General features: G+C 36.9%; 1 long non-coding RNA gene across 2 annotated transcripts in view; it reads right to left on the bottom strand.

The window, feature by feature from the left end:
* LOC120527870 overlaps positions 1-18,906 on the bottom strand; it is a 60,565-nt gene that overhangs the window by 33,240 nt on the left and 8,419 nt on the right. For both annotated transcript variants that reach the window (XR_005633413.1, XR_005633414.1), the window contains exon 2: positions 4,594-4,688. This is a non-coding gene — a long non-coding RNA (uncharacterized LOC120527870). The remainder of the gene's footprint in view (positions 1-4,593; positions 4,689-18,906) is intronic.

Here is an 18,906-nt window from a genome sequence, read left to right as displayed (position 1 = left end):
CTACATCCTGTGACCAAAATGTATGCAAATACCCTTAAATTAAAGTCTGCAATGTGCCCTTTAATCACATCTAAACTGTTTGGCTTATAATTGTAAACTGTGGAACAGAGGGATAAACAAATGTGACTTTGTCCCAAACATTATGAAGTTCAATGTATGTTTACAGCACCACCTCTGTAGCTCATCTATAACTCCCATCTTTTGCTAATTTCTTTAGCTACCATCACCTAGAATGCCTGCACTAGGATAGTGTCAAAGGCTGTATTCTGTGTGGACTTGAGCAGTCCTTTGATTATACAGCCTCCAGTTAATCCAAAATGCTGCTGCAAGAATTATTACAAGAACAAGAAAATATGAACACATAACTCCAGTTCTTTAATCCTTACACTGGCTCCCGGTTAGGTTTAGGGCAGATTTTAAAATCCTCCTTTTAACATATAAAGCATTAAATGGCCAAGGTCCGGCTTACTTGTCTGAACTTATCATGACTTACAAACCAGAGCACACATTAAGATCTCAAGATGACGGCCTGCTTATGCTTCCAGGGATTAATACAATAACAGTGGGAGGCCGAGCTTTTAGTTACAGGGCCCCTAAACTGTTGAATGGTCTGCCTGCTACTATAAGAGATGCCCCTTCGGTCTCAGCTTTTAAATCCCGGCTGAAGACTCACTACTTCAGTTTAGCATATTCTGACTAGAGCTGCTGATTAACTGTACAGACTGCATCTCTGTTGTTAGTCATTAGCACTAAAACATAAGTAACATGATAGTTTTAATTGGATACTAACCCTCACCTATTCTGTTTCTCTTCTTGGTACTCAAATGTGGCACTTGGTGCCACGGCCCACCTGCCAAGTTGTTTTGCCTGCCTAAGGTAAAGTCATCCCTGATGGAGGATCACAGGAATCGAGGGAAAGAGGGGTCCTTTCATCGGATTGGCTGGCCCAGCACTGTTTCAGCTGTGGAATGGCCAAATGGGGGAGGCAGCTTGATGGATGAGGTCTCCAGGACTCTAAACAAATCCAAATCATATTATGTGATATCATCTACTGTTAAATTCTGCTACGTACTTCTGAATTTTTTATTTGTATACTGTATTGGGGATTTGTACTGTTCTGTGTATTGTATTGTATTGACCCTGCTCTTTTTGACACCCACTACACGCCCAACCTACCGGGAAAGGGGTCTCTCTTTGAACTGCCTTTCCCAAGGTTTCTTCCATTTTTGGGTGTTTTTGGGAGTTTTTCCTTGTCTTCTTAGTCAATGCTGGGGGGCTGTCAAGAGGCAGGGCCTGTTAAAGCCCATTGCGGCACTCCTTGTGAGATTTTGGGCTATACAAAAATAAATTGTATTGTATTGTATTGTATTAGTGCAGTAAGAGCAGAGATTGTCACATTAGACACACCACTCACAATTTACAATGGCACACTCAAACAGCTTGCTAGATTATTCCAGTTCATCAAACTAGCTCTAGTATTCACCTTTCAATTCTTTTGTGTCACTTCTGGGTCTGAAAGCATTTCTGTAGCTAGCAACCTCTGCTCCAACAAGTGATTGATCATGTAATATGTACTGTTCCATTTAAGGCTAATAGGTTGAATTAGTTTGTGTTTGGGGGAGTGTAGGCAATTATTTATTCATTTATTTATTTTTTGCTCTCGAGCTTGGAGCTGGTGAACTTACTCTTGAAATGTTCAAACAAGCATCTAGCAGCTCCAGTTGCTTTTGTGATCTGGGGTTCTTCACACTCTCTTGTTGTATCCAGGAGCCTTTCAACCGACAACCGTCAATAGTCATAGACTGAGATGAGCCAGGCAAATAACGATGCACACATTCAGCAAGGGGTTGGTGCAAAAAAAGTGTCAGTGCTTTTATTTAAATCCCAAACAGCAAATGTTCAAAAGTGCAGTGCATAAAATTGTCCCAAAAATAAATAAATAATCCAATAACGGATGTCCTTTGGAGGTTAAAAGTCATTAAGCAGTTCCATAAAAATGAGGTTAAAAACACTGAAGCAGTTTCTGAAAAAAACTCATGAGCATCCTTCTTAAAATCCGACATCTCCTCCGCTAAACCTGATAGGATCTTATAGTCAGAGTGTCCTACCTACATGCACTACCATCCCTTTCACTGTCTCAGTTCCTTGCTGCCATCACTGTTCCCAGCAGGGTGCCTTACCGGGCCTCGCTCCTCCAACTCTTGTTGTCATTCCGCAGGTTTATGATGGAGCCCTCCTGGAGCAGTCGGTCACTCCTGCTCCCCAAATTGCTCAGCAGGAGTGACCCTCAGTCCCCTCTTGAACAGTGACCACATTCTCCTTTCATGGAAATCTTCACGGCTAACTGCCTTCCTGACTCTCCCCAATTTCCTGTCTTTGTTCTCCCATCATTCACCACTGTCTTACTATTTTCTTTCTGTTTTTCTGTCTTTCTGTCTCCTCTCTGCCATGCAGGCTCATTTGGTATGATATACCGCTACCTCTGAGATGTGAATGAGGCACCTGACTGATCTGCTCATTTTTGCACATGTATGCATGATCAGCCAAGTACCCCACTCAACCCACACACATGTACCTGACTGGAGCCTGAACTCCCCGGGATGTGATTATTTATTGAAAACCTGCATGGTGCCATAGACCTCTCATCACAGCTTAATTCATTACAAGTTGTAAAGTGTGGCCCAGACAGCATATTGGATACATCTCTTTCTTCCAAAACTCTAAGAACTGACACCACATTAATAACGTAGGGAAGCCCAAATATTTCAGCTGCCCATTCAATCCAATTTGCAATATTTTTTGCAGTGAGCTGCTCTTACAGAAGCATATTAATCAGACTTTACCTGTAAGTTCCCAATTGTCATTAATGAATTAACAAGTAATGCCAAGGAATGTATCTGTAGCGATACTTGTCCATGCATCTATTGTAAGACTAACTTCTTCCACGGATGTTGGAAGAAGTGAAGGCAGGTTTGACTTTCTAGAATGTGCCCTCATATTTCTTTTTCATCATGCAAGTTGGTGAGGTGCACAACCTGGTTGGAGAGTTTCAATCATAGCATGGAATCTATCATGCTACACCACTGCCAGAGGTCTCATATCTTTAATTAGTATGATGAGTACACTGTGTTTTAGAGTGGCTTCAACCTGTGGTGTGCTTGTATGCCTCCTTATAACAGCTTTGATCTTATCTAAGTGAGAGGAGATAGAAATATATTTAGATCTGCACAGAAAGTTTAAAATAATAAGTATATTTTTTTAGCATGAATATAATCAATCTAAATATACAGTAGAATAATTTAAATATTTATATATGTAAATTCACTATTAAGAATTGTGTTGTATGTATTGTAAAAAATCAATTTAGATAGATAGATAGATAGATTTATTTCCCCATGGTGAAATGCGTGAATTTTACAGAAACCTTAAATAAATAAATACATACATACATACATAAACAGAAAAATAAATATGTATATATGCAGACACCAGAATGAGTATAAAGCAAGAAAACTGACTTACGAGTGTGTCATATATAACTGAGCCTACCCTTTTAATTAGGCTGTTGATTTAGTGGGCTTCTCCTGATGTGATGTTACAAGCCCAGCACACCACAGTGTAGAAAATCTCCCAGGCCATCACAGGATGTTAGATATGAAGGATGTCACTTTCCACATTAAAGGAATGCGGTCTCCTAAGAAAAAAGAGCCTGCTCTGATCTTTCTTTTATAGATCATCTGTGTTCCAAGACCAGTCCCACCTGTCATTAATGTGAACCCCCAAGTACTTGTAGTATTGGAACACCTCTGCATCCACTAGTGACCGGGCAAAGAGGTTCTCTGGTGCAGCGAAAGTCAATAACCAGTTCCTTGGTTTTGCTGAAGTTACACTGCAGACAATTCTCTTTACACCAAGAAACAAACTTCCACCTGACTCCTATACTCTGTCTCATCCCCTTTATCAATACACCCAGGAATCATCTGAGAATTTTTGCAAGTGACATGACCTGATGTTGTTATATTTGTAGTTAGATGTGTACAGAGTTAAGAGAAAAGAAGACAGGACTGTTCCTTGTGGTGGTCTATGTCAGAAATACAATCCTTGGGTCTCACAAACTGTGGTCTGCCAGACAGATATTCCATTATCCTGGACACCATAAGTTCATCCACTTGCATATTTCTGAGTTTACTCCTTAACATGGATGGCTAAATTGTATTGAAGGGGATGGAGAAACCTAAAAACATAATTCTCAAAGTTCTGCCAGCTTGGTCCTGGTGAGAATAAGTCTTATGGAGCAGACAGAGAATTGCATCATCTACTCCAATCTTTATCTGATAGGAAAGCTGCAGTGGGTTAAGGTGGTCTATCATAACCAGCCTACTAGATATCTTAATCAGTAGGTTACCACATAAGTGTAATAAGCACATTATTAACCCATCAAACACCCTGTGCAAGCAATTCTTTGTAACTTCACTCAGGACAGTTCTCCTGCTAAAAATACTCTTTGTTTTATACATAGGAGAAGAAATAAAAGAGTGGGAGAAAAATTGTATACCACAGACCACCTGGTAGTGGCTATTCAGTATAACTCACATGTTGCTCTTACAGGGCACTCCAATCTCACAAGAGGTGGGCAGCATATTCGTCTTCAGCCTCATCCCCATTATGTTTGGCATTAAGTCTGATAGCTGGCAAATAAAAATCAGAGAGTAAAATGTGAGAATTTGGCTGGTGGAATAAAAATCAGAGAATAAAATGTGAGAATTACTTTATCCACTCTTTAAAAACAATATTTCCAGATGGCTTGAATTAAGTTTAATTGTTTGGTTTATTCATTAACAATAAAATAATAGTTCCATTTTCAAACCAGTCTGAAGTGCAGAAAAAAATGTGTTTCTTTTCAAAAAAGGGAAATTCTCAGAGGTGGTTCTGCCATAAACTCTGTTTCAGTTTTGACCTGCTGTTTCAACTGTGCTAGTCAGTCTGATTGACTATTGACTGTGAGTTCTATACAATTTAATCACTGGTGAAAATTCCTAAATAAGACATAATTAAGCTGTTATATGTTTATAAAGAATTTTCTTGCAGTTCAGTTTTGACAACTGTCAAAGTATTATATTTATTAACTACATTTTGTAACTAGACACTTGCACAAAACATTTCGAGAAATGATCTATTATTATGAACTATACGTCCAATTATGGACTATATGTTATTTATTTTTTAACAATAGAAAGGATATTTTTTCAAAGATAAACTTAAGCTAGGGCAGCTGATTATTTTATTTAAAGATCTTTAGTCAATGCAGGCTCACAAAAAACCACCCTAATTGGCCACAAAAAAAATAAGCACAGAACAGTAAACTAAAAGGGTCTAATAGAAAATATTTTCTTTACTTTATTTTATTGTAGACTGAAATGAATTTTATGTCAAATGCAGACTGGATATATAATTTATAAAGTAAAAAACTGAGGAATGCAATGACTGTCAGGAGCTTGACTTAAAAGGTCCACACAGACAGAATGAAGTGGTAAAGATATAAGCGACATTGCAGAAGGGATATCAGTTTTCAGCGCTACTATTTATGACATAACACTTTCCTACTTCACTCTACCATGTGCAGTTCTGCAGAAATGTTTAAGAGAAATGTGAAGTTACTGTTATTTATTGATCAACCCATACAATGTTATTTTTGCGAAAATAAAAAGCAAAGGAAATGGATTAGAAAAATACTAATAATATAATAATATTAAAAATGATCTTCTGAATAGAGTCAAACATTAGAGCTGCATCAGATATCTTCAGATTAATGTCAGATTTCTTCCACTGAGAGCTAAAACTTAAAATGTTGTTCATATATAATTTCACATTAGGAAGCTTGTATTTCCCTTGCAGGTTAATGCAGCAACAGATGACCACAAAAACATTAACAGAAAGTTCACAATCCCCAGTAATCATTATGTTTTGTATTGTTTAATCGTGATTTGTCTTTTAGTTTAGTATTTGCTGCACTCTGTTATTCGTATTGTTTTTATCATCATTTGGTACTGTCCTGCCTTCTATTATTGAAATGTTCTCTGGATCATCTTTCAGTTAATCTGAGGTAAGCAAATGTAAAATATCTGGATCTTCACTGTTGATCAGTATGAATTTTAATACATTTTACTTAATACAACTTTTGAATTTACCCATGGGATTAATACAGTTTATCCAACCTAATCTAATGTACTCTAAAATCATTGTTTCTCATTAATTGAAATGCCTTCAGCTTCACATCATAATCCCTGTTTGTTATCTCCAGGGTGCCAGCTTGGTCTGTAATGAGAGCTCTGATTCTGATGATTCCTATCCTAGCTATGCTATTCCAAGTCTGAGTCAATTTTCTTCATAAAACCTCACCTCAGGTACACATCTTGACGCACTGATATGTTTAGTCAGCTGAAGATGTTCCATGGTCTAAACAAAGTTGTTAAGTAGATGCAGGTATTTTTTAATTTTGCCATCATACACGGTGATTGCTCCAGCTAATGACAGGTGTGTTATTTCATACATCTTTCGCTCAAAAAGTGGCTTCTTTTCAATTTTTTTAAAGCGGTTTTAATATATTTTTTACATTTTCTTTTCTAAACATTGTGACAGAATATACTACAATTGTGTACTGAAAAGAAGAAAAGATAAGCATTGTATTGTTACGGTGCCTGATATTTAGCATATTAGGTTCTTTACATAACAGCCCGCCAGAAACCCTTATAGCCACTCTATGGCAACGTACAGTTGGCCATGTGAACAGTAATCTTGTTTCAAATCTCACAGCTTAGATTGCTGCTGTCATAATCGGTTTGAGTTTCATGGTTTGTTTCAATTACGACAGTATTTGCAGGACTTGTGTTGAAGTGACATTCGGCATCTCTCAAGCATTGTAAGTATACAACCGGCTTCATCGATAACTTCACATCCAGCTTTTGAGAGTTTAAACATTCATAAACATCAAAGTGTCCACTACTGAAATCGTCACCTGTCAATCTAAGATGTTTAAGAGGCATTGGCGGTTGTCGAAAGGTGTAAAATATTTGGCCATTTCGGTACACTTGAAAGCGACAACCAAACAATTCAGCGGCAGACATCAACTCACATGCAGAACCATAGGTGAAAGGCTTAAGCATTTTACTCTTCTAGTGCTCCTGTGTAGTATAATTATCTCCTGTACTGTCATCAGTCCACACTTTGGACCTGTCCCAGTCATTCAATACATAAGACACAATGTTCCTCCGGATATCAAGAGTGAGCCTGATATGGCCATGCAATATGTAACACAGAGAATGGAAAAAGCAGGTGCCATCTCCGGGCATTGAAACCACTCAGTAAGTGACAGTTCTTTGATCGATGGTGATCACCTCGATAGACATGTTAATGCCGGTACGGTTGGAATGATAAAGGAAATGGGTACCTTAACAATGTAAAGTAAGTCTAAAATACCTACACAATAACTATAATCGTAATAAATGAACAATAAAACAGCGGAGAAGCCATGGATTAAATAAAAAGGCTGTAGTTATCAGCAGGGAGACGTGAATCCTGTGGCGAAGCAAGGTAGAGACTGGAGCGACGGACGGCCTTATATAGGCAGGCAGCCAACAACGTGGGAGGCGTTGGGATGGGGGACCCAATGCCGCCTCACACGGTGACCGAGCTGCAGGCTATGGACGTATATATGTACGTAAGTAGTATTCAGTTAGCGTCTGGAACCCACCTACCAAATCTTGTGAAGATGGGGCCATAAATAAGAAAGTTCAACATGGCGGACGTTGTCGACCATTATGACCGTTACGTGTAGAATTTCGAAATGAAACCTGCCCAACTTTTGTAAGTAAGCTGTATGGAATAAGCCTGCCAAATTTCAGCCTTCTACCTACACGGGAAGTTGGAGAATTAGTGATGAGTGAGTGAGTGAGTGAGTGAGTGAGTGAGTGAGTCAGTGAGTGAGTGAGTGAGTGAATGAGTGAGTGAGGGCTTTGCTTTTTATAAGTATAGATAGATTATTGCCATATTTATGGTAATAATAAGTGTAATTCTCATGTTCAAATGCTGCCTGATCATGTAACAAAGAGCAGTTGTAAATAATATACTAGTTTGACTATGGTAGTTACCTCACCGGGTAGAGACGATTAAGAAGAAGAAGACAACCTAAAGAAAACTTTAAGACTTTATTATATCCAAGAAGGCAGTACCTTTTATGATTACAAAATTTCATCCGTAATTGTTGTTCTGAAAGAACAAAAAGGGAGGAACTGTCAAGTAATGTGTTATATTAATTGTTATTTTATATTAATTTAGGCTTATAAGTAACTGAAAAAAGAAAGGTCTGGCAGTTATGCCAAGTGGAAAAGTAATGATTGAACCAATACATCATAGTATAATTTTCATTTTTAAGTTTCTGAGTCATCTGTTTGTCAGTTTGCAAGGTTTGTATGTACTTGTCATTTAGTCTTACCTTACACATCATGTATTTACTTATATTGAAGGTTAAAGCCTTGTAATTATATTTTGGAATTGCTTTCTTTTGTTGTAAAAAGCCTAGTTAAAATACTATCAGGGCATACATCCACTGTGGTGAGATGTGCTCTCCATATATGTTTGAAATAAATGGTACATGGATGAACTACTGGTCCTTTTGTGATTATTCCCAGACAAAACTGAGATGAGAGACCATTTTTATTCTTTTAAGGTCATTATTCAGACCTTTAACATTCCAACTTTCTAACTTTAATCAACAATCAGTCTTCTGTGGTGTTTGTTTTGTGGGGTTTATTTTTCTATCTGGGAACAAAAATCCAATGAGATTTTACAATTGAGTAAGTCTTGGCTCACTGTTAGTTGTAGTGTTCTTCTAACCTCAGCAACAATAACAATATTCCTAACAATAAAGGTACGGACAGTAATGAAGGTAGTGTATACAGCGGACATTCTCTAACACACTGTCCAACAGCCCACTTAACCCAATTCCGCACTCCCAAACAAGGCTAAGATCAAACTCCTCACATTACCAAATCAGTTCCTGCATGTAATGTGGATGGCATTGCAATGTTGCTTCAATGTCTTAGGCTCAGCTCCCAGTCAGACACAGGCACTGCTGGCGTTAGGTTTGTAGGCTTTCCTGTGTCTTATACCTCAATCATCACAATACTAAAATTACATTCTGTTGTGGAAAAAAAAATAATTGGGCCTGTCAAATGTTTTTTTATTAACTGTTTTGTAATCTTGTTTTTTAATTGTTCAGTGTTACCTTGTTTATTGCCTTCACTTTGGTATATTGAACCCAAAGGGTGTTATCCTTTAATTATGCATGTGATAATTAGAATTATGAATTGAGGTTTGGATTTCGTGTCTCATTTTGGTTTGGCAACATTCAGTCATTCATTTGATGCTGTTAGCACATTATGTTGGACTTTTGTTTAAGGTTTATTTATTTTTTTTCCAATCTTTTGTTTAATTTTCACAATTAATCTTGTATGTTTAATGAGGTAATTATATTCAATTTACTCAATCTTGTTTACCTGAAGTCATAATACAGTAATCCCTCACTATATCGCGCTTCAACGTTCGCGGCTTCACTCTATCGCGGATTTTAAATGTAAGCATATCTAAATATATATCACGGATTTTTCGCTGGTTCGCGGATTTCTGCGGACAATGGGTCTTTTAAATTATGGTACATGCTTCCTCAGTTTGTTTGCCTAGTTGATTTCATACAAGGGACGCTATTGGCGGATGGCTTAGAAGCTACCCAATCAGAGCATGTATTACGTATTAACTAAAACTCCTCAATGATATAAGATATGCTTCCCGCGCGGTGCTTGATTGTTTGCTTGTCTCTGCCTCTCTCTCACCCTCTCTGACATTCTCTGCGCCTGATGGAGGGGATGTGAGCAGAGGTGCTGTTTGCACAGAGGCTGTTTGCCTAGTGGATACGGACGCTCCTCTAAGAAATGCCACTTTATTGCGGTGCTTTGGCAAACTTAAAAGCACACGTATTGATTTTTTGATTGTTTGCTTTTCTTTGCGAGCTCTCTCTCTCTTTCTGAAAGTCTCTGCTCCTGATGCAGACACTCCTTTGAAGAGAAGATATATTTGCATTCTTTTAATTGTGAGAAAGAACTGTCATCTCTGTCTTGTCATGGAGGACAGTTTAAACTTTTGACTAAAGGGTGTTATTTCATGTCTAGAGGGCTCTAATAATGTTAACAGTGTGGGAGAGTTTATAAGGGTTAAAATATATAAAAATAACTATACAAACATATGGTTTCTACTTCGCGGATTTTCATCTATCGCGGGGGTTCTGGAACGCAACCCCCGCGATCGAGGAGGGATTACTGCACTGACTCCATCTGTTTTTTATCTTTTTTGTTGTCTAACATTCCCTTTCATTTTAATTGTTATTAACTTACTTTGGCGCTTAACGTGGTGGAAGGCCCTCCTGTGTGGTTAATGAAGCTACAGTCCCCTAATGGGAATATAAAAACTCTAAGGAGTCACATCTCTTTGCTGTGACATTTACTGCCTCCTGAGTAGGTCTTTAATAACTCTAATAACATGATATGTTTTTGGATTCTCTGGTTAGTTTGTAGGTTATTGTATTTATTGTTGTTTCTGGCAAAATACCTCATGTTTGATGATTAATAGTTTGAACTATTTAGAGGACAATTTTGTTAAGAACATGAATGTAAGAAATATGACAAATGAGAGACCATTCAGTCCATCAAGCTTGTTTGTTCAGTGATTAGCCAAAGGTTCTCATTTAACTACTTCTAAAAAAGGAAAAGAATAGTTAAGTTTTTCATATTTTGGACTCTGCCACGGGTTTGTTTCATAAAAGCTTTTTCAAAGTTTGATCGTATTCCTTGATCTAGTTAATATTCCCCTGACTTTCCTGTTCTTGTTTTTTTCCTAGTCTTCATGTTTTTTTTTTTTCTTTTTTTTTGTAGTTACATTTTGCCTAATAAATAAATGTAGATACTCATTGTTAACCATTCCGGTTGTTTTGGTCTTCCCTTTGTTCTTATTCATAAGAACTTAACTTAAAGGCTGTTATGAAATGTGTTACAAGATCAAGTTACTATGCAAGAGAACTTCACAAAAATGGAAGAGCTGCTGCCCTGCAAGAGTTTGTTAAATAATGTTTCAGTGGCTCTCAGAGTATGCTTCCTTATGAAGATGGCTTTCTTCAAACTTAGTTGCTTAATACTGAATATTACAACACTGAAGACATTGTATGGTACAAGACATCTTGAGTAGCAAAAGTATAAGACTTTCATAATTGTGAAAACAGGCTGCGTTTTCTCAGTTTTATGCTATCTAAATTAATAATTAATTTGTACATTTGTACTTGTATCAGATGAAATTTTACATGAGAATGATCCAATTTTTGTCAGGTTAGCTAACAAAACAAACAAAAACCTTGTATTTACTTTGTAGTATGCTCTGTCACACTGATTTTTTTGTTTTGGATTTTTTTACTTTCAGTTAATTGTAAAATAGGACATAAATGAAGAGTTGGGGCATTACCTTAGTGATCCTGTATAATTAAATGTGAAAAAGCAAAGAAAACATGAAGTAAAAGCAGAGTAGTCTTTTCAGACTAGAATTCTGCATAGGAATTGAAACAAGATGGCCAATTTCCATATTGAATTGAAGTGACAGGAAAGTGAGGGTCCAGGTGGATTGATATGGAAGTCACGTCAGTGATGGAGTGGCTGCCAATCTTCCATTCTGCAGAGGGAGGAATGGAAAAGGCATTAGTACACCGTGCCAACCACTGGTCTGGCAGGTAATTACTACCACCAAACCTCTTAAGATGTCTTCCATGCGCACAAAAGTTGAAATTTTGTGTTCCATTTTGTGTGTAGCTCTCAATATTTTAATTTATGAAATGCACATTTTTTTTCTATTGAGCTTTTAAGAAACAGCTGTTATTTTCTGCTGTTCATTAATAAGTATCGTTGTTTTTACTAGTGTGTGGTTACATGGCTGCCAGTGCAAACATAGACATTGGGACATGCTCCTTTCCCATCAATAGCTGAAAAAACAATTGCCACTTGATGTCCTTTCTTATTAAAGACAAAGAGAAATCTGCTTTTTGCTTGCTGTGATATATTTAAAAATGTAGTTGATAGTAAATACAAGACAGACATTTAAGATCAAATATATAACTTATATATTGGTATCAAAGAATAAATGAATTTACAGCATAGATAAATGGGAGTACAAAAGTACAAGGAATTAATTTTTCAGGATATTCAACAATGTAACAGTCTGATTTTTATTTTGCAGCACTAGCTATGCACTTAGGATATGTATAATAACGGGGCTCATGTGGGACCTGACTTAACACTGTATTCACATAGGAAACACTAGAAATTAGAGCTCCCCAGAGGGAAATTTCTGTGGCATTCTTCCAAGTGGTAGCCGCCCATTGGACAAATCAGATATAATTTTGTTACCCAAATTTGTTGAATTATGATTTAGCACTGACCTCTCACCTTAGTTAATTATTTAAATTAAAAAAATAAATAAAAGTAATACAATTTATGGTTGAGCTGATTAAGTGGTCTGCGGTGGGCTGGTGCCCTTCCTGAAGTTTGTTCCTGCCTTGTGCCCTGTGTTGGCTGGGACTGGCCCCAGCAGACCCCCATGACCCTGTGTTGGGATAAAACTCCAACTAGAAATGCGCATGATGAAAACTAATCGAGAAGTGTGATATCACAAAGACTACCTCCAAGAAATGCCACAGCACTTGAATGCAGGACAATATTTTACAGTGGGTAAGTGAGGGAAGTTCTCTTCAAGAAGGAAACAGAAATCCTTAGAAAGCAGTCAGGACTTGGCTTCTGTTTTGCTACCTTCATTAGTTTAGATTTAATTGGGGTGACAAAAATATCCAGGATTCAACATGGAATCTAATGGAATCAGAGGGTGGAAATCTACTGTTGGATTGCTCATAATGGTTCATATGCATAGGTGTAATTGCATTTTTTAATTTCTCATCCATTGCTATAATAATGACAAAAACAAAGGAGTTATTGGAGCTAAGAAGTGCTTGAGATCGGTCACCAATATTGTGGGAGGAGGGGAAGGTGGAACAAGCTTATAAATATCAGATGTTCACCTCAACAGTAGACTGAATTTTGTAAATCATACAGACATAATGGACAAAAAGGCAAAATAAGCTTCTCTTTCTGTTATCACCGACTACTTTTACTAACAGATTTATTCCACCACATTGTGCTAAGGATTCCTACTTGGTCTCTTTCTTGCCTGCAGCCATTTTACTCTATCTTCTCATTATTCTTTGCCTTAACTGGTTGTAATAAACACTTAAACACAGAAACATTCTTTATCTTACTATATTATGTAAAACAAAATATAGATAAATACAAAGGACTGGCATCCATGGTGAGAAAATTTACAGCACAGGAATGGTGGATGTGGCAGAAGGTACAGAAATAGAACATTGACCCCAGCCTAACTCCACTGACATGGACCATATCTACCTGAGCATTTTGTGGTTCCTTTTGATGAGTCCAGGTAACATTTGTATGGTAATCCAAGAATGAAATGGACGAACATAGAGAAAAAGAAGCTGGGAAGATTCGCTGTCTTTGCCATACCAATCCTGTAATGACATTGGTAAGTCATTTTGTAACCTGATCAAAAAGTTAAACCCTCACTGACTCTGTAGGGTTTATTTCTGAATGGCTGTTGTTCGGTTATATTGGGCTAGTATTTGATTTTAGAACATGAGAATCAGTTAGAGTGATTATTCTCTAGGTTTTGACTTGCTAAAAAAAGTTAAATTTTTCTTTTCCTATTTTTACTCTGTCCTTTCATGATCTGTATTCTATCAGCTTGTTCATCTCTAAAATCGGTCATATCTGATTTTAAGAAGAAAGCAAAAATGGTAAAATGTGCAGCATGTTGTAGCATTTATAAACAAATAATGAAAGACAAACTTTATGAGTAACCACAGCCTAACCATAACCTTAACCAAGTGTAAACATTTACATTTATTAAACTTTAAAAGCAGAGTTCTCCTATCCAAATTAACAAGTAATATAAAGGCATTAATTGCATTAACAGTTATCTTTTTGAAGGCTGTCAAAAAAGAATGACTGAATGATAATTTCATATTCTTTGACAGTGGCAGATTTGGCAAGAAAATTCTGGTGACCCTTTATCAGAAATTTCTAGTCTATAGATAGAATTTTACTTGTCCCCAGGGACAAATTTGGCTTTTTACAGAAGTTCTTTAAATAAGTAGATACATAAATAAATAAATAAATAAATAAATGTACATTGTGTAATTGAAATGTTAAATATATACAGAGAGTATTTCGACTACATGCTGCATAGGAAATTTCATTGGCTATGAACTGCCTAAACTGAAACAGCAGCAACTCAGGTTTAGAGTCTAACAGCTTTGAGGTAGAAATGACACAATAATATGGAAAGAACCCCCAGACTACAAACACTGCACGGCACAAACACAAGGTTTCATTACTAACCACTGTGTGGCCAGGAACAGCAAAAGACCAGCAAGTAAACTAAACAAAAATATTTTCTGCATATCTGTTCTTTCTCCATCAGTACCCTGTGCTACTTTGAAAAATGCATAGGCAAAATTCCTTTGTGCCTTTTTCAAATGTGATATTGTCAGGCAGTCCTCCTCTTCAATGGTCAATTGAAATCAAGATGCATTTGGTCCTAGTGTAATAATCGGTATAATGTGTGGTGCCTGATGAATTCCTGTTATTCACTTGCTTTCTTTTCTTTTAAAATGCTGTGGCTACCTTTCAGGGGGCAAATGACACAGGACTGTTCATACCTCTTTGCTGGTTTGCCTGCATACAGTTGACTGTGAAAAGCTCAAAATGGAATTGTAGATGCTCGATTAAACAGGCATTCCTCAAGCGGTTGTAGCACTCAGACTCCTTAGCTAATCTGGAAAGTTAAGGTTGCACAAGCACACACTCTCACATACACACAAAGGTAAACCTAGAACACTGCAGTGCTAATAGAGCTATCCTCTTTAGATGGACACAGGCTTGTAGCAACTTGCATACTCAATTTCACATACTGCAAGAAATAATATTTTCCTACATAAAAATTACATTCAGCAAATAATGTATAAATGGGAATAAAATCTTAAGAAGGCAATGTTGAGGGTTGTACTAACCCTTTAAAATAAGAGAAGTGTATCACTTGCATAACATCTGGTGGGACTGTTCCCATCTGGCCGTTAATGCAGAAAGGTTGCTTTACATGTACCATTTCTACTTTCTACTTGTTACTAGCAAAAAAAAAAAAAATAGTTTGTCATCTAATCCAACACTTCTCTTTCATTTATTGCCTGATAGTTGAAATTCCTTTCTTGGATGCCATAGACTAACAATCACAAGACTAACAATAAGGTTGCCAACCCATGGATCACTTTGCCACCTTGAGTAAACATTTTAATCTGTAAAAGATGCAGTTCACTCACTATGGAAAAGTTCTATGAAAAATTATATTGGAAGTTGGCAAAAATTATAATAGTGGCTTTCCCTTGAAACTCCCTTAAGCAACAGTATAACAGCCCTTGTCTCAGCTTACATACTTCATATGACTCAGCTGGAAATTTCGTTTTAAATAATAATTAAAGACAAGGCTAATCCTGTTTTTTGGAAAAATCAAATCAATCAAATGCTCCATTTTGAAAGGAGTAGCGCTGTAGGTAGTCAGTTCCTGTCCAACTCCCTACCACAGTACCTGTCATGTGAATTCCTCTTTTACTAAAAATAAATAATACAAATGCCTTTGTTCTACCCCTCCCATAAGGACCCTTCAATACCGTGAATGTTCTCTTACCGCTGTGTGTGTCTCTGTTTTTCTCTACTACTACACAGACTTATCTCTAATCCTTTCTTAAAATACATTTCCACCACCTGTGCCCTTAGGTTGGTGTATCAGACTGTTTCATTTTGATGGTGTGATGAGAACATGTTTCATAACTTGGATATCTGGCTGAACTCAAGCAATAACAAAATGTTGCCTGAGGCCTGTTTAAAATTATTTATTTATTAAGTAATATTAATATATATATTTTTAATATGATTATTTGTTACATTGACTAAACATTTCTCAATGTAATTTATTTCTTTCTGTAGTAAAGAAGGAAACATTCTGAGTTTTATTAGCTTTTTGTAAACATTTCATTGTGATAAAGCAAGCAAGTTTGTGCTAATATGGCCATTTTTTTGCATTTAAAATCTGTTAATTTCCACAAGGACTGTATTTTCTATTAAAAATGTGGCCTGTAGGGTGCACTTATGAGCTCATCCCAAACCCATACAAACACCATGGAGACCACAGTCATAAATAAGGTTGTTAAGAATTATAACACAAGGAAGAAGATAAAAACAAATATATTAATATATCTTTTACAAAATGTATAGTATCTAAGGATTATTGCAAGTGAAGTGACTAGACGAGGAGGTAAGAAAACAAAATTGCAGAAATTAAGTCAAAGGCAGTCAGAGAGCAGAACTGGGAAATGAAAGAGAACGAGCAACCACAAAACAAACTGACAAAACGAAAATCCAAAGTCAGTAATGAAAGGAGTGCAAAACCTAACACTAGGGCTTACTTGGTAAGGAAATACACTGCCACTAAATGATTTGAAGTTCAAGAATTGTATCTACCAAGGGATAGTGAGTGTTGTGACAGCTGCCATATTTATACTGTAATATCCAGTGACATCAGAAATGCAACTGTCATCAGATGTTATTCAGATCATTGCATAAATTAAATACAAATGGGACAAAAATGAAAATAAACATTTTCAAAATATATTAAAAGAAGTAAATAACCCTGAAACTTCAGTCTACAGGGTAATAAAAAATATACAAATAAAAATACACATTAAAAAGTGCTGAATGTTACAATATCAAATAAATATAAACAATACTCATACTGGCCCACAGGGCCTGAGTGACGAAGGCTTAGCATCCTTGTCTGTCATATCAGAAGCCTTCAGCTCTTACTCACCTAACCCTTACCTCACCACCTTCAAAAACGTTTCTTAAACTCTCTGGCTTCTCATCCTCTTCCTTGAATTCTTGCCCCCAAATTTTCAAATATTTCTGTTCATGACAATCCTCATTCAAAAAAATCATTAGCAAACTATTTAAGGGTATACAGTAGCTGTGACTGCACTGGTACTGAAGTTTCTCAAAATCTGTTTTTCTAAACTGTTGAATGTCAGTATAATATTCACCGATTCCTTGCTTTTGCAATGGCTTGCACTTTGTATCTTTATTTTTTGGGGAAATCAATAAAAATAATTCCTTGAACAGCTTAGCACATCCTATTGGGTTTTATAGGTTTAATAGCTATGCTACCTGTCTTAGACAGGTAATAGAATAATTTATAAATATTTGCTACCTCTTGCCCGACATGTACTTTCAGCAACTTTGCTCAGTATTTGCATGTGTACATGAACTTTTCTTCACTCGTACTTCCTCTCTTGAGCATGCTGCCGTAAGGCCTGCTTCCCAGACTCTGTCATTATTTGTGAGGTGGCTTTCTCGCATCCTGTCCCACCTTTATACTTGCTGTCTTGAAATGTGACTCTCCACATGCCTCCCATGCTGTTTCTCCTCCTTGTGTGTCTCACACTTACATTTCCTCTTTTATAGCATCACAAAAGCCAAACTGACCAATCACACTAAAGTCAAACTGACAAATCAGACTGCTCAGAGAGACTGGACACACAGACTTTAGTGTTTTATTATAAAGTAGATAAAGTAATTAATAGTTCACAAAACATCATGAGTGTGCTTAGCTTATTTCATTGCCTTAAGTCAAAGCAGTTTGGAATACGTGCCGTTTGACCCAAACAAAGGTAATATGGTAGTGCAATAACTAATGCTGGTGCCTCAAAGCTCTACAGGCCTGGTTTCAAATCCCAAATTACTCAATGTCTTGGTGGAATTTAAATATTTTCCAGTTTCTCCAGGTATTCTGTTTTTCCTCCCACAACCCCAAGACAGGGAGATTATGTTTATCAGTCACTCCAGATTCACATGTTATGCTGTAAGTGTACAGTATGTGTGTTAGTGTGTCTGGCACCCCCAACCTGTCTAGAATTGAGTCTTGGGGCAAAATGCTCTACTCCAGCAATCAATGTTGACTACTTGAGCTACATGTACCAGGTTTAAATATATAAAAACATTCATTCATTCATACATTCATGTATTGTCCAAACCTGCGTATCCTAAGAAGGGTCACTGGGAGGCTGGAACCTATCCTAACAAATATCAGTAGCAAGGCTGGGGCAACACCTGGATGGGGCACCAGACCATCACAGGGTGAACATATAAACCACACACCATGCACTAGGGTCTTTTTAGCAGTTCCAGTCCACCTAATCTGCATGTCTTTGGACTGTGAAAGGAATGTAGAGCCCTCCAAGAGAAATCCATGTGGTCACAGGAAGAGCATGAAAGCTCCACACTGGGAACACCCAGGAAATTTACCCCGGTCTTCTTGTTGCGAGGTAGTAGCAGCACCTCCATTGTTTTGCTGTGCTATGCTGCCCTAAAGATTTTTTCTTTTATTGCAGTTTTTTTCTCTAACCTTTAGAAAAGTGCTTTGAGCAATATGTCTTGTCTAAAAAATGTGCTATTATTAAAACAGAGGTACTATGTAGAAGCAAATATGTTGGCGTTGATCGTGTTTATTTCTTTTTTTTTTTTGAGAGGAACCCAACTACATTATTACCACCTGTTTTAAAAAGGCTTTTGATGCATAAATAATTAATTGAAAATATTTTTAGCAAATGTTTTTCTTCACACAAAGACCCATAGACAGATG

This window comes from Polypterus senegalus, chromosome 4 (assembly GCF_016835505.1).
Source record: "Polypterus senegalus isolate Bchr_013 chromosome 4, ASM1683550v1, whole genome shotgun sequence".
NCBI classification, from domain to species: Eukaryota; Metazoa; Chordata; class Cladistia; order Polypteriformes; family Polypteridae; genus Polypterus; species Polypterus senegalus.
Note: the sequence above shows the minus strand (reverse complement) of the source record. Positions and strands in the feature narration are given on the sequence as shown.